The sequence below is a fragment of the Taudactylus pleione genome, unplaced genomic scaffold (genome assembly GCF_031769625.1).
Source record: "Taudactylus pleione unplaced genomic scaffold, aTauple2 ptg000073l, whole genome shotgun sequence".
In the NCBI taxonomy this organism is placed as follows: Eukaryota; Metazoa; Chordata; class Amphibia; order Anura; family Myobatrachidae; genus Taudactylus; species Taudactylus pleione.
The window spans coordinates 4,170,148-4,186,723 of record NW_028284475.1 but is presented as its reverse complement, the minus strand read 5'-3'; the positions used below and the strand labels follow the sequence as shown (position 1 = coordinate 4,186,723).

General features: G+C 46.4%; 1 protein-coding gene across 1 annotated transcript in view; it reads left to right on the top strand.

Annotated features, from left to right (window-relative positions):
- Positions 1 to 6,274: 6,274 nt before the first annotated feature.
- PEA15 (proliferation and apoptosis adaptor protein 15) overlaps positions 6,275 to 16,576 on the top strand; it is a 67,359-nt gene continuing 57,057 nt past the window's right edge. The window contains exon 1 of the mRNA XM_088467597.1: positions 6,275 to 6,410. The gene's annotated coding sequence lies outside the window, so the exon portion shown is untranslated. The remainder of the gene's footprint in view (positions 6,411 to 16,576) is intronic.

Genomic DNA, 16,576 nt, shown 5'->3' with positions numbered 1-16,576 from the left:
CATCCTTGCAGCCCCCCAAGAAGCCTATTTCCCTAGTTTTTATGCTTGTCCCCCCACTTTTTACATTTTCACCCCCAAAAAAATCTTTTTTGGGGTGTTCTTAAGTTTTGTTTTTTCAGATTTGTCCTTTGGGAGGCTGTCCCATGGGTTCTGAGTCGTTTCCCTACGTTTGCACCCCAAAATAAAGATTTTGCACTTCTTTTCACCCGCTATTGATTGGAGAATCGTTTTTGCCGAATTCAATGCATCGAGTTTTCGCTTAGGCGAAATCATCATGGAATTGAATTAGGCGAAAAGTTTTAGGCGAAAAAAAACAAAACAGGCGAAAAAGGCTTTTTCGCCTCTAATTGAATATGGCCCAATGTACTAAAGAATGTTCAAAAGTGAAGTTCAACACGATGGCCACCAGAAAGGCTATCTGTCTTCGCTATATTCTCTATGGGAGTTACCCTCCATTTTTCCCATTACTCTGTGATCTGCACCTGTCTCTAATACACATCCTGAATCTGTATCTCTGTATTGTCACTTTCTTTGTAGCTGTCCCTCTAAGATTTGCAGCTGTCTTTCTAGTCCTCTTTCTCTAACTCAATCATCGGTCAACACCACAATCCTTTCTTCCCTCTTCAGTAGTCATCCTGGCATTCCTCCCGCAGACGAGCATTTACAGGATCTCCAGGGTCTGTGGAAGAGGCAGCTAGGCAAAGACATTTGCAGATTACAGGAGACGGGACGGTGGCTTTGGTGGGCTCTCCACATGAAACATCACCTTGAAGATGTCCTCTATAAAACCGTTGCCTAAGTACATTGGTCCATACTCTATCAGCAGGAGGATAATTCCTGCACCATACAGGCAATGGTAAGAACCTTCCCTCCTTATGCACGCGGTGCATCACGTCTCCGTTCTGGAACTCGTAAAGAAGGAACCGTTTCCAAGACGAGAAGCGTTTCCTCCAGTTGAATTAGGGGGCCACCAGGAACACAACATCCAGTCAGTAACTCACTCCCACAGATCTGGGAGAGGTGTGAAGGACTTGGTGCACAGGAGAGCTTTGGTCTGAGGATGGGAAGCAGTCATTAGGTCGACAATAATATTGTCGACACCGTAATGTCGACATTGTTAAAATATCTACAGGCAACATGTCGACATTCTAGAATGACAATTGACGTTGCCAATACTATGCAGACTTTTGTGGTTACTGAAAAATATGCCAGCTGACGCTTCTGCTACCTTTAGGGAACGTCTTAATTCTGTTTAGGGTGCAGCTGGAAACTATACACCAGAAATTGTTTTCCGGAAGCCATCACTGCCCCTTGGCTGGTAATATTTGTAAGTGTAATCCAGCGCCGGGAGTATTAGAGCAGCAGGTCTGTGTACCTGTGTACCAGGCCGGTGTTCTCAACTCCGGGTCCTGTGGGACTCTAAGCGTAAGAGGAATCAGTGATTGTAAGTGGCATCTTACCAGGCCTTCAAGTTGTAAAGGGCTCTATTTAATAAAGTAAAAAATTGCATTTTGCCAGTGTTCTAGCTGTAGAAAGCCATAGCTTTGTGATCTCTACATGTAATTAGTCAAAAAGTTGGTGAAATCACCGTCCTCTCCGTCTTTTTATTTCTGTGTTCTTATCCTGCAACTCTACTGTCCACATTATGTCACAGTCTCCCCTGTATTGGTAACTATGTGTTTGGGCCCCCTGTGCGACAGCCCCGGCTGCCCTATAGTTGACCCAGCACTGGTTGGACCCATCCTCAGCAGGTATATCAAAATGCTAAGGACAAGTCCCACTAGTCCTCAGCACTGCTAAGGTTCTGGCATTAACAAACTCCAGCAGTAATTACAACCAAAGGAAGAGAAGGTACATGAATGATGATGTTACTGAGAGCAACGGCGCTCACTCTTCTCTACAGAAAAAAAAATCTGAAGTGCAGGGTTTTGGGGAGGGCCCACATTCTGTAACCCATAGTTTTGAGAGCCCCTTTATTTAAAAGAAAAGTGTCCCCTCTATCAAACTAGATAATAAGTTATTATCTGGTGATCATTGCTTCATTCTTGCTTTCAAAACTGCTAACCCATCATCTGCACTGGATGTCCTGTGTGTTGTCCCCAGGTTGAGCTGCACATATGATATGTAACACCCACTTCTGTAGTCTGCGGTGTGAAGGTATATATATATATATATATATATATATATATATATATATGTTAGAGATAAGCTGGTCAGTTTTGCTCGGTTACAGTGGTGTCATTGGAGTCAGTGACATCCCCTGTGCAAAAAGAAGCCTGCTTGCGGTTAAGGCACCAGCGTCCGAAAAGGGGGCAGTGCTTTGCTGAGAGGGGGCGTGGCCTCAGGGGTTTATCACTCTGGGTTGCGCCGTACTCCCCCCAGAGGCTCTACCCGCACTGCCGGCTCCTCCTCAATGACGCTGCACTGCAATGCTATTGTGCAGCGCCCATCTCCAGGTCAATGAGTAGGAGAAACTTGGTGCGGTCCACACTCCCATAGTGCTCGGTTATGTTCGGATCTCAAAAACAGCATCCTATTGGCTATCTGGCTCTCACGTGTTTTGGATAGCCAATAAGATAAATCCAAACGTGAGCTAATTTTGGTGAAAAAAAGAAAAGGTTCAAAACCGAACTGCTCATCTCTAATATATGTTAAATGCTGGAGGTGCTTCTCATCTTCTTGTATTTGTAACACAAGTAAGTCTCTCTCAGAGTGCTCCCCCAGTCTGCTGCCCTCTCTGCTCTCCAAACACAGACCTGTCAGGCTCCACATCCTTTTCACAGTATCCTTCTAGGAGATGTAGTCTATGACCTGATGGGGGGGGGGTGCCATGCAAGCCAATGGGTGGGTTAAATAAATTACTCTCTAGTGTGACCATAGTTTACCTACCTTCTAAAATCTCTTCCCGGGAGAAGCCCGGGTAAGAGAAGCAAGAGGATGGCAACGGGGGGGGGCAACGGGGGCGGGGCCTGACATGTCGCGTCATTAAGCCCCGCCCCCTCACAGCGATTGGCAGTAATTTGCATAGGGGCGGGCCGAATGACATGATTCATTTAGAATCACATCTTAAGCCCCGCCCTCTACACAGAGACCCGCGATCGCCGCGGGAATTCTCCTCATTCTGCCCACTTCACTAGGAAGTGGGCAGAATGCGGGAGAAATGCCTACCCTTCCGGGGGTGCAGGGGGGTTGCTCGAAAAATCGGGAGCCTCCCGCGAAAACCGGGAGGGTAGGCATGCATGAGTGTGACGCGTGTTCCCATGTGGCATCGACGCCATGGGTGGAGCCACAGGGAAGCACGTCAGGTGATTGCAGCAGCCTCTACAGCAATCACCTGACGTGCTTTCCCGAGGTTCCACCCACGGTGTCTACGCTACGGCGGAGCGAGTGACTCCCGCCCAGCCCTGCTGGAAAATCACACAGCAGCCCTGCCTATATCTTTTTCTCCTCTACTGCACGTACCTCCATGGAGCCGGTAATTAGCAGTGATATGTGCCTGTGCTTACATTTTATTTACAAACTACAACAATATCACTGTAATAATTAAATGCATTTTTATTTTCTATGAAAACTTTTTTTTTTCATTTTCATTTTCATGACCTTCAATTGTTCAGTTATTAGCCAGATTTGTTTTTTTTTCTCGAATTTTAGTAGCTCTTCAGATTTCATATTTCTAAAGTAGCTCACATCTCAAAAAAGGTTGGTGACCCCTGGCTTACATATGCTGCCTATAGACCTGCACGATTTCGGGCCGATTGCCCGATTTTCGATGAGTCATATGATGAATCTTGTGAAAATCGTGTATAATTTTAGTAAGATAAGATCCGATGTGCGCTCCTGCAGCTCCTATAATCGGATCGTATGATCAGATGCGCAGCACATATGTTCCATCTTATCGTGTGCAGATCGCGGCGTTTATTTTGTTCATGCGATTCATCGTGCGGCAATTCAAGTCATTTCAATGACTGTTTCCCTAATGAGCGCGTGAGGCACAGGATCGATCTTATGACAGATCCTGTGCTAAGAAAAAACACAAATGTGCTGCCGGGACTGCCAGGGAGCTCCGGGGAGTCGGATGCTGAATCGGAACGTATGCTGGTCGTGCAGGTGTATGGCCAGCAATAGTCGTCAGACTGAGGGGCCTATTCATTAAACGTAAAAATTCAATGGAGATAATTAGCTTTAGTACTCTCATGGAGTTCTAGCTAATTATAGGTCGAATTCATCATTCCACCTCTCCATAAGTATCTATTCCGAAAAGCTGTCATTTTTGCGATGACAGCTTTTCGGGAAATAGATACTTTTCCCTGCCTACACTACCTTATCGCATCTGGAAACAGTGCTGCGCATGCGCTGTTACATCTGTAAAACCAGCGCATGCGCTGCACTGCCTACAGATGCGGTAAGTTTCGTACCCCCCCCTGACTCCCCTCCACCCCCCCCCTCCGCTCACCTTCCCCCCCCCCCGACTTACCTGTCCGCGCAGCAGCCTCCGGCTCCGTCCTGCTGGTCTGTCATGTGGTTTCCCAGCAGACCACATGACAGATTAGAAAAAAAAAAAAAATTTTTTTCTTTTTCTAAACTTTCTTGTGCTCTGCTGGGGAGCACACATGACAGAACAGCCTCCGGAGCCTGAGGACGGAGCAGAGCGCCGGAGGGACTCGTCGGGGGATCTGCACACGCTGATACAGGTTAGTGGATTCTGCTATTCGCCACCTCACAGTGGCGAATAGTTACTGCATCAAATTCCGAAAATTGATAATTTTCGGAATTTGATGAATACCACATCCCCATACTAATGAATACCACATCCCCATACTAATGTATGGGGAGTGTGGGAATTAACGCAGGGGGACTTAGCAAGGAGATATCTGTGATATCTCCTGTGTTAAGTCTGTTCATGAATACCAAAATAACGTTATTTAAGGAAAATGTCCTTAAAAACGTTATTTTAGTGTTGATGAATAGGCCCCATAGAAACTAAAATGTGAACGCACTACAGTTTCCCTTCCTGTAGGTGGCGCCAACAGTGCTGCATTGCTGACAGTCGGCCTGACCTATAAAGTAACTTTGCATCTGGCCTAACAGATCCGCTCTGCATCCTAATACCTAACATGCCACTTATTGCTAAGTGCACGTTGGGAAGGCTCTGATTCATCAGTAATAGAGGGAAAGGCTTTGTGATCCAATGTATTAATCTAATGTCATGCATAACCTGCTTCCCCGCCACACAATCACTTTCTCTTACATTCAAGAGGTACTGCGTAGTATAAATACCTACATATATTTATTTATTTATTTTAAAACAATTGCCACCAACTGCTGGAATACCATACAGTACCACTCACTGGTGTGCTAGTCCTTGTGGTTCAACCATAGACCTACGACATGAACAACTCAATCAAAACGATGATGAATAGATTGCAAGCTCCCTAGACACATTCCAGTTGGTGCATACATCTCATTAGCTATGGCACCTGTACTCGTGGCTCTGTTCTGCTCCCCCGTCTAAGAACACCTGTAGCTCGGTGTAAATGAAAGGATGGACTACAGGCCTAAAATATCATTGCCCACAGGTGCCACTATTTTTGGAGTTGCCGATCAGCTCCGCAAACTTGCGTCAAGCTTGGTGAAGACGTCGCACGTCCCCCGTCATGCCTGTTTACGGGAATTCATAGTAATGCAACATTCAAAATGCGGATTGTAGTAAATAGAGCCCATACTCCTGTGTAATGAATAATAACCTGTAAAGCCTACACAAAAGGAATCACGGGGGAAAATTGCATGGAATACAGAAAATAAGCAGAATTTTGCTGTATAGATGATCAGTATTGAAAACTAGGGATAAATCTTTCGATCCTTCACTGGAAATCAGGGTCAAACTCTGCATTTTAAAATGCAGGATGTTAAATGAGAACAAACGCTCTCTCTCAACTCATTAAGTAAATTCTAAAATCCCCAGCCCCAAATTTCCTACTTCCTCCCAGCCTCCCTGTAGAATAGATGTTGCTTCCCATGCTGGGTGTGTAGTAATTAATACAAAGACATCTTTCGCTCTCGCTCTCTCTCTCCCTCTCTCTCTCTCTCGTACAGATCCACACGCACAGTCTGACATCACTCAGCACAAAGGGTGGAGTGAGACCACATTGAATTCAGTTCTGTCTGTAGGGGAAGGGAATTTCTTTGCAGACAGAGGCAGCAGCAGCAGCAGCAGCAGTGGGTTCCATCAGCTGAGTCACTTGCTGAGACCAACATAAAGCACATATATTATATATACGCAGCCTTATATCTCCAGGCAGCGAGACGGCCGCCTCTACAAGGAGAGGACTTGGTTCTGGAGCAGAGGAGACAAGTTGCTGGTCCATCTGAGATACCGCTACACCACTTTTATCTGCTTGACAGAGGATACGGTAAGAATGGCAGACTTCTGCTTCCTGGATGGGGTTAAATGATGGTTGGCACCGAGCAGGAAAGATGAGCCAGGGCAGCACGGGCATGTGTTGGGAGTGGCCGTATGTACTTTTTGTGCTCAGGCACTGGCAGGTATAGGAATAGAGGGCGAGGGGCATGTTTCTCGCAAACCAGCCTTTACATTCATCCTTCTAATGCGAAATGTCATATCTGATATATATGGAAAACCCGAAACATCTGGCTGTAGGGTGTCTGCGCCCGTCAGCAAACCCCTCCAGCAGAACTTGAATGCTGGAGCGCCATCACCTTACATGTGGATGCAGTTAGTCAACTTTTGCCTGGAGGACGCCTCTGAGCCCCTAGTTAAACAGTTGCCGGCTCCCGGAAATGTGGGCAAGTCCCTCGCCCCTGTTTTGACTGAGAGGCCAGGAGGAAATTAATATGCGAAATTGGGAATGAGGATGGGGAGGGTAAACTTGTGGGATCTGGTCACCTTTCCCTGAGATGAGGGAACTTTCTGTGGGCATCTGGCAGGATTAGAAGGTCAGGGGCTGGCAGGGATAAGAGGCTGGTGCCCATGTGGGAAGAGATTGACAATGACAGGCAGTATTGGATATTTCGGTGATAATACGGTGCTTTCAGTTTTCAGTTAACCCTTCTTTACTGACGATACTGGTCTAGCACTGTGGATAGTTTCCTGGGCGGCAGTAGAGGCACAGCTATTGGGGACCACCCCACCCTTCCCTTGCTACGCCCTCAGCAATGGGACTAGATAAAAGTCTCTCGGTAGAGAATCTGGTCTTATGGTCTATCAGTGCAAAGTCATTTTCGGAAGTTCTGGGCGTGTGACAGGGAAACACATTGCGGGGCAGGCAGACAAGAGGGACTTCCGAGCAGGGTTCCTGAGTCGGCGAGTAAGCGTGCTGTACAATGGACTCCGCAGTCTATTATACCACCCTGCCTACTGTATCTGGCAGTGTCAGGCTCGTATCCAAGGGGATGCAACACAGGTCATTCTGCGCCATCCAGCCACACAAATGTATATAAAACGCAGAACACTCAGGTCTCTGAAGCGGAGTTGAAATCACACTAGAAGACTTTCTGGCTGCCCCCCTCTGGAAGGGGGCACAGTGAGGGGCGTGGTGCGGCACAGGTGGGTGGGGCGGGAACGTGGCGGCGCGATCACGTCTCGGTGGTCCCGTCCTCCCCCGCTATACAATGCAGAGATTGCCAGCATTGCAAAGCGTAGGGCTACAAAGCTACGATTCAGAGCCAACCGTGCCATCGGTCGCCCTGACTGGCCACTGCACTCGGGCGGACGCGGGCAGCTCTGGGAGACTTGGATACTTTCCCGGGCAGCCGGCATCACCCCCCGAGGTTCGGGGAGCCTCCCGGCTGTTCCGGGAGATTAGGCAAGTCTGATTGATATGATGCCGGTTTGTGTAGTGTAAATTGCGCACACATCCGCACCGCGCATGCCTTCAAAGCATACATATAAGACACAGCAGCCTTGCACGTATCTGGCCCTTGCACCTATATACGGCTGTAGAGGCAGAGGGTAGGAGACGTGCAAGCACAGACCGAGTGCATTAAAGGAGTGTTTGCATACATTCCCCCTATAGCCCTATCTGTGTGGAGTTTGTATATTCTCCCTGTGCTTGCCTGGGTTTCCTCCCACACTCCAAATATATACTGGCAGGTTCATTGGCTCCCAACAAAAATGAACCCTAGTGTGTATGTGTGTGCACATGTGATAGGGAATATAGAGCGTAAGCTCCACTGGGGCAGGGACTGATGTGAATGGCCAAATACTCTCTGTACAGCGCTGCGGAATATGTGTGCACTATATAAATAACTGGTAATAAATAAAGAAGTACATAGGGCTCATGCAGAGCGGCTGAAACACGCACTGTTAGGAGGAGGTGTATATTTTGCACCTGTTACAGGCAAATACACTCCGATGATGATGAGCCAGGGTACACCAGGAGTATACGCTGACAATATGTATGGGGTTTATTCACTAAACAGTGTTTTTTTTTTTTCAAAGCCAACAATTATTGTCATTCTTATCCACAAAATATAAAACAGTGCTATTACGTGTGTTTTGTCCTTAATAGTATTGCCGCTTTCAATTCTCCAAGCTTTGAAAAGTCGCCCTTGAGTGAATAACCCGCTAACAAATGATTACTAATAACATTCACAACATAGAAGCCTGTACGGGTCATTTATTTGTAGTTAAGGCTGGGACTTGTAGTGATTTACAGTAACAGGCATTAGAGATTTGCATAATATTCTGGAAACGGGAAGTCCCTGTCTCAGGGTGCTAAGAATTCAGTCACGTGTGGGATGACATGCACCGAGCGGGGGCAATTATTTAGGAAGCCGAGCCTACACGAGTTACTATTATTACTGGCATTTCCTGTTTTGCGGTTATACAGTAAAAGCAGCATTTACATAGCTTCAGGCATGGAGACTAATGAGTACAGGGCAGAAGTTATGGTTCATTAGTAAATCACTGACACGTCTGTATTCATCCTGCATTATTATTATTATTATTATTTATTTATATGGCGCCACAAATGTTCCGCAGCGCCTTACAAAGTACATAAACAAGTTGTAGACAAGCGACTTACAGAACAATACAATACAGGACCAGGACATGGATAATATATATTGCTACATTAGCGACCATAACACCCAGATAAGCAACAGAGCATAAGCAACTAAGGGGGTCATTCAGACCCGCTCGTGAGCGGCAGTATGCTCGCAAGTGGGTCGATGTTCCCCCACTGCGCATGCCCACGATGGAGGGAGCTCCGACGTGCGCATGCGCGAGACCCGGCGAGCGACGGGCTCTCCATCGCTCTGGGTCTCGCACCAAGGGGGGCGTGCTGTCGATGTTGATTGACAGCACGCCCCCTTTGGTGGGCGTGCCTGCCAGACGGAGGCGGTCCCATGGGAACGCCTACCGTCTCAAGCCGGCCCCACTGACATCACTAGTGATGTCAGTGGCAGTGATTTGGGCTCTGATAGAGCCAAAATCACTCCAGGGCTTGCGGCAGCGAGACCCTACCGCAGGGTCTCCGTCGCAAGCCCGATGGTCAAGACCATCGCGACCATCATCATGGACGCTCGCTATAGCTGTGGGTGGTAACCCACAGCTATGCGAGCGTCCATGAGGACGCTCCAAAAAAAGGTAGGAGGACCCTGATTCAGAGCGAGCGCTCTGGTCAGAGCGTTCAGCTCTAAATCAGGCCCTAAGTGTTAGGTGTCCTAGTGGTGAGTAAGAAGTAGATGAATCTAAAGTAGGGAGAAGCAGGGAGTAGAGGGCCCTGCTCGTAAGAGCTTACATTCTAAAAGGGAGGGGAAGACAAACAGGTTTGACACAGATGGGGCATTCTCTCACTCGCAATTTTTACCAGAGTTTATTACTATTATTGTTACTGACCTGCACCTCCCGTATCAAATAAGTATATCTAATGTTGCAAGTAGAGTGGCTTCGCTTATGTCTAGTTGTAAGCAGCTTTCCCACACTGGAACAACATGTAACTTAGATTGACTGTACATGCCCTGCAATGGTCAGATGTGAGACTTCTGACCCGGGCCTCAAATAATGGCCCAGCCCCCAGAAGTGCGATTTGCATGGCCAGGCCCCACCCACTGCTGCAGCCTCACGTAGTGAAGGCTTAGCGAGAAAGAGAAGCATAATCCAGGGACGTAGGTCACCCATTGGTGAGGGTGACTTGACACCATACTCTTCCTCAAGAGGGCCGAAGAAGAGCTTATGACATTTGTTTTGTCATCATGCCACTGTTGACTAAATATTCATGAGGTGGGCGGGCTTAATGATGGCATTCTCTTAAGTCGGTGGGCGGGGCAAGGCACATCCCTGACCACCTTGTACGCAGGTGAGTGTAAGATTGTCTATCGATGTGATAACCATCAATGTTTTTTTACTCATCGGGGGGGAAACCATCAATGGTTCAGGTCTGCGTGGGCGCAAATGGGTGTACTGTGGCCTCCAATGCGCAGTACTAAAAAGTGATGGATGGTACAGCTACTGTATCTACCATCTGGAGGAAACCATCGATGGTTGCAAAATATCGATCGCCAATGGCTATCCCCAGGTGAGTGGCCTTTGGGGATCAACTATTGATAAAGAGCAGTGTGGTTGAACCTGACCTTTAAGCAATTCACCAAAGTCCTAGAAATAATGTAATTACTTACAATAAATCATGTATCATTTTATTGTATGGCACATGTATTTATTTTGTATTTTTTATCATTTTACTAATTTCTTTATTACGTATTCATTCAGGCTTCCAAAATGTATTCAGCTTAATTGTCCCTGTTTCATACGACCCTAGAAGCAATTAATACCTCATGGACTGACGGTATTCACAGCTGAGCCCGCGCCAGCACCGAGAGGGTTAAAGCCAGGCATTGTTGATACTGAATAAATGAACAGAAACAGCCTTCTTTGGTGTAACATTAGCAAACCAGGCATGTACAGATAATGCTGGTATTTCTGCTCTCTCCCCAGCCCACAGGAAGTGGGGCTGATTGTCAGGCTGTGAGGCAGCGGGGGAATTTGGGATCTCAGATGAATATCACAGGAAGGAAAAAGCAATTTGGGGAAGGGGGGGGGTTATACCCGGCTACCAGCTGTTTTGAGGGTGCTGTACCTTTAAAACCCCTATTGATCAGCTGCACAATTATATTCCTAATTTCCTTTCTGCATGGTAAATGCATTTCTTGTGATTGGATTTGATTCTGTAGACTTGAGGAATAAATAATTTATAAATAACAATACATTTTATGCAGGTTTTTCAGGTGCATAAGAAATACACTGTTATCCCATCCAGCATGTACGACGCCGTGGGGGTGATTCAAATGTTTTTTAGGTCGGGATAATTAATGAGCACCCAGTTTGCTACTCAATTGTCGTGGGTGCTCATTAATTATCGCCCTCTTCGCCGCCTATGAGACGAGGTTTGGGCGTCTAAACCCGTCTTATTTTCTGGTTACGGCGCGCTATCTGTTTCACACACATTTCTGCTCGCGCCCTCCTGAGTGCGTGCAGAAATGCCGTCGCCGGCGGCTATCACGCCCTGACAGAGCAACAATTGAATTGCTCTGTCGGCGCGTCTTAAAAAAAAAAGCCGCTGGTCAAACAATTGAATCGCTCCCCATGAGAGTTATAGGCCCCCAGTGTCACCGAGTCGGGATGATCTAGAAATGGCATATTGTGCATCATTTAAATATTCTTATCGATGCACGTGGACCCCCGTATTTTTGGTTTTGACAAAACCACCCTCAAGTGTTTTGGTTGGGTTTTGAATTTCTTTTAAAAAAATGATAAAAACAGCTAAAATCATATAACTTAGACCTGCTTTTGTTCCTATAGTATTATTAACTTAATTTCCAGTTATTCATGTGGGAGGGACTTAAATGCAATCCAAAAATAGACCCGAACTGGGACTCAGTTCTACTCGGAACCCCTAAAAGTGATCTGAGCTGCGACTTTGATTTGGAACCCCAAAGTTCGGGTGTGTTCGGTTTTCAGCAAAACCAAACCGCTCATCTCAATGAAATATTCTGCCTATTTAAGAATGCCTAACGCAGGAGATATCCTGTCCTTGTCTCAGGGTGCTAAGAATTCACTTACGTGTGGGGTAATTATTTAGGAAGCCGTGCCTACAGAAGTTACTATTACTACTGGCATTTTCCTGTTTTGCGATATCTGTTTTAGGATATCTATCTATCTATATACTGTAAATAATAGTAAAGGAACCCGGGACACCTCAGTCTGTCCCCCCCCCTCCCGTTCTGCCCAGCCTGGCCCCCTCTTACCACTGCTCCTCCCCCCAGCTCTGACTGCTGCTTGTCCCCTTACTACCCCCCCTGCTCCATCCTGACCTCCCCCCCGTTCCGCTACATCCTTCACCCCTCTGCTCCCCCCCAATACCGAATGCTGAGTCAGTCCCATCTACCTCGCAGTGTGAGACATTGGAGTAGCAGCGCGCACCCACCTCACACTGCGCACGCATTTCGCAGACCATACACAATTAGTCTAAAGATATCTACACTGTATATATAATTAAATGCCAATTGTGTCACCGCAGGCCTGTGCCTATGTGGCCTTTCCACACGTCCGAGTCTGCCTGTAGCCAACTTTGGGCCTAATTCGATGTTGGACGCATTGCCGATGTTTGCGCAATTGAACGATCATTTGCTACTGCGCATGCGTAATAAGTAACGAAAACCACTTCCCTTGTGAGTCCGCTACTGTGTATGGAGACGTTGGCATTAGAACTGGTGAGGTAAAACCATGGGCGTTAGTGGGTGGTGACTGGGAGGTGGCCTAAGTGTTTGCCAAAAATAGGCAGTCTCATGGGCGCGTTACATGGCAAGCGCAGAGCCGCATCCACAGAGGCCATGCTTAGCCGGAGTTGAGGGGGAGATGGTGAACAAGATGGTGCGCTGATGGTGGGGTGTTTGGAACCACTGGCGGATTTGCACTGTCCACAGGCATTGAAAGTGGGCATCTCCTGGCTTGCGTTGTCCGGTGCACGCTAATACACAAGCATTTGCGTATTACCGAAACTCCGACTCTGCAAAAAAAATGGCAACCACGGCAGGAACTGCGTCCACCTCTTAATCAGGCCCTTTATGGGGAGTTATATCCCACTACGGATTGTGCACCCTGTTTATCTCTTCTCTGAATTACGAGAGGAACTATTTTTTTCCGAAGTAAACCAAAAATAAATCTAAGGCATTTCTGTAACATGCCTGCTTCCTATTTAGTGAATTGGAACGAGCAGATTTAACTCTTGTTCTTCATGATCAGTCTGCGAGGCAAATCCTTTCATTGTTTTATCGACTCCCTTCTGCTTTCAAAGTCGCAAAAAAAATAGGGGGGCGGGGGGCAATGTGAGGAAATGGGGGTACAGCGGGGAGGAGATAACACAGGTAATGTGCGAGAAGCACCCAGGGATAGATCTCCCAGATTAATGCACGTTTTAGGTCATCAATGTAACTTTCACACTGTAAGAGGAATTTGTATGTGTGACTTATTACATGTAGCTGCTTCTAACTACTTCATTGTACCCCCCCACCCATCCATAATATGCATCAGTATGACGGACTGACAGGAATTAAATACGCACTTCTTTTGGCCCCAAACCAATCAGATTCTGGGTATCATTTTCTAGAATGTACAAGATAAATGATAGCTTGGATCTGATTGGTTGCTATGGGCAACACATCCACTTTTCCGTTTTAGAAGTTTGGATTACTCTCCCCCATAGCTTTTAGTGTTTAAAGATTCTAGACATAAGTCACAAGTTTTTTTGCGTTCCACTTTTTTTTTTATATTCAAATTAAACACTGCATATTAATCATTGGTACTGATGGACACTTGTTATATACCAGCAAATTATGGGCCGGAAAATTATAAAAAATAAAAAAAAAAGCTCATTTTAAAATGACTAACCACGTACTGAACTAAATCTCACTCAGTGCACGCAGAAGTGTAGCTAGGTGCCATGGTGCCCGGAGACCGCCCGTACACACTCGCCGATGGACAGAAATGTCTGCAGGTATATCTGTCCGTCGGCTGTGCAGCGCAGCCCATGCAATATGTCTGTGAACGACGCGGTTCACAGACATATCGTCTGTACACACTGGCCGATGGCCAGCAAATATATTGGCCGACCAATTGATTGGCCAATATATCGGCCAGTGTGTATCCAGCAGACTTCAGTTATCAGCTAAAATCAAATCCTCATTCATTCATCTGAGTAACATCAGAATCAAGCACTTAATTCCCTCAGAGGATCTACCTACAGTCATACCTGCATTTGTATCAACACGCTTAGACTACCGCAATGGCCGCTACCAAAACCATTGCACCGATTGTAGCTGGTACAAAATGCAGCTGCCAGGCTATTTACCAACCAGTCACATAACACCCAATGGACAACACTTATTTTTATGGTTTTTCAACATTATTAAGGTTAGGGTTAAGGGTTAGGCACTTGGGGGAGGGTTAGGGTTAGGCACCAGGAGGAGGGTTACGGTTAGGCACTAGGAGGAGGGTTATGCACTTAGGGGAGGGTTAGGTACCATGGGGAGGTTTAGAGTTAGGCACTAGGGGGAGGGTTAGGGTTAGGCACCAGGTCGAGGATTATGCTTAGGCACTAGGTGGAGGGTTAGGCGCCATGAGGAGGTTTAGGGCTAGGCACTAGGGGGAGGGTTAGGCACCAGGGGGAGGGTTAGGATTAGGCACTTGGGGGAGGGGGATAGGCACTAGGGGGAGGGTTAGGGTTAGACACTGGGGGACTGTTAGAGTTAGGCACTTGGAGGAGGGTTAGGGTTAAGCACTAGGGGAGGGTTATGGTTAGGCACTGGGGGAGAGTTAGGCACCATGGGGAGGGTTAGGGACAGGCACCAGTGGGAGGGTTAGGATTAGGCACTAGGGGGAGGATTAAGGTTAAATTACAAAAAAATAAAAATGTGTTGACCATTGTTGTGTCGTCAATCTGTGTGTCGATCGTTTACACCTGTCGAACTATTGTTCTTGTTGGCTTTCTGCACTGTCTACTTTTTGTACCTGCCAAACCCATTGACTGTTGACCTTTACATTGTCCATCTTTTGTACCACACCCGAAAAATGCTATATAAATAACATTATTATTATTATATTCAAATTGACACGGGATGTACGAGTCTCCCAGACACATTGGGAGACTAGACAAACATGGGTTATATCCATCCAAAAATACTTATCAGGATACGTTAATAAAACAGTGAATATACAACATATGCTAAGCCCCAAATATACCCATCTCATCACGGTATCAAATGCATATGAAATAAGGTGCACAATATATATATATAAAACCATCTAGTTTTCTTTTCACCTCCTCCACCCAAGAAAGCTCCCTTCTCATCTCTATATTTCCATCACACATCCTGCAGAACTGTGCTGAGATTGTGCTGCGCTCGCAGTGCCGGGAAGACGGTGCGCGGAGCATTATGATTTCATTCCATTTAAATAAACTTGTTACTTTGCCTCCCAGTTGCCGGAGCTGCATTAAGGTGCAATGTGTAGACAGATTGTATGTAAAATGAGAAAATGTATTGCAGAACGCAGAAGAAGAACCATTCTGATGTGTGCGTGGGTGTTTAACAAGATCGTCTCATAGCAGATAACACAGTAACGGGTGCACCTGTGAATGCACTTGTGTTTGTGTCGCTGGCAGAGATGTTTCATTATGAGCACGCATGTAGTCACCGGGTTATTACATCACTTATCTGTTCGTTGACTGGAGGGCCAAACTGGGCAGACCTGGTCAAGGGCATAAGTAGCCATTTGTGGGATACATGGCAAACGTTTGTGACCCCCCAATGTATCTCTAAAGAGGAAAAATACTCCCCAAAACATGGTTACCACCAATGGGTACATCAAGTTGACTTTAAAAAAACAAACAAAGGGGAGATGAAAAGTAGATGAAAAGATTATTTTTCATCTACTTTGGTTGGAATGAAGTAACGGGCTCCTTCATTATAATGCTCACTTAGCAGGCATGTGGTGGTATGGCATGATTGCAGGAGTCTACGCCATCTTCAGATGGCGTTTGTCCCCGCTCCTTCATATGGGATGGAGGTCTGGGTTGCAACGATGTACCCCTTCTGATCCCTTGACCCCCTACTGTCTTTCTCTCTCTCAGACAGTGCGCATACATGAACCCAGTTCACGCATTTGCAATAACACTGCTGGGTTCGAACCGGGCAGTGTAATCTTTTCGCCCCTAGTAATTAGGGCTCGTGGGGATGGCTGCTTTGTTTTCGGAGCGGCTGTCCCTTCTCCGGCGCGATATTGAATTGCTACGGTTATTTGGTATCTGCTGCTGCGCATCGGATACATAATTAATGGGGGCCTTTAGGAGTATAATGGTGAATATGTTCCATAATAACATCTTTCAAAAATACATACAACTTACATCTTAATATTTTTACATCTATGTTTGTGAAGGTTATTGCTAGCATTTTTTTTTCATGCAACATCTTGTATTTTAGTTTTCGTTGCCCATTCTACGTGTATGTGTTCCCATTTGGAGACTAGCATGCTTCAGCAATGGCACGGACAGGTTGTCCATGG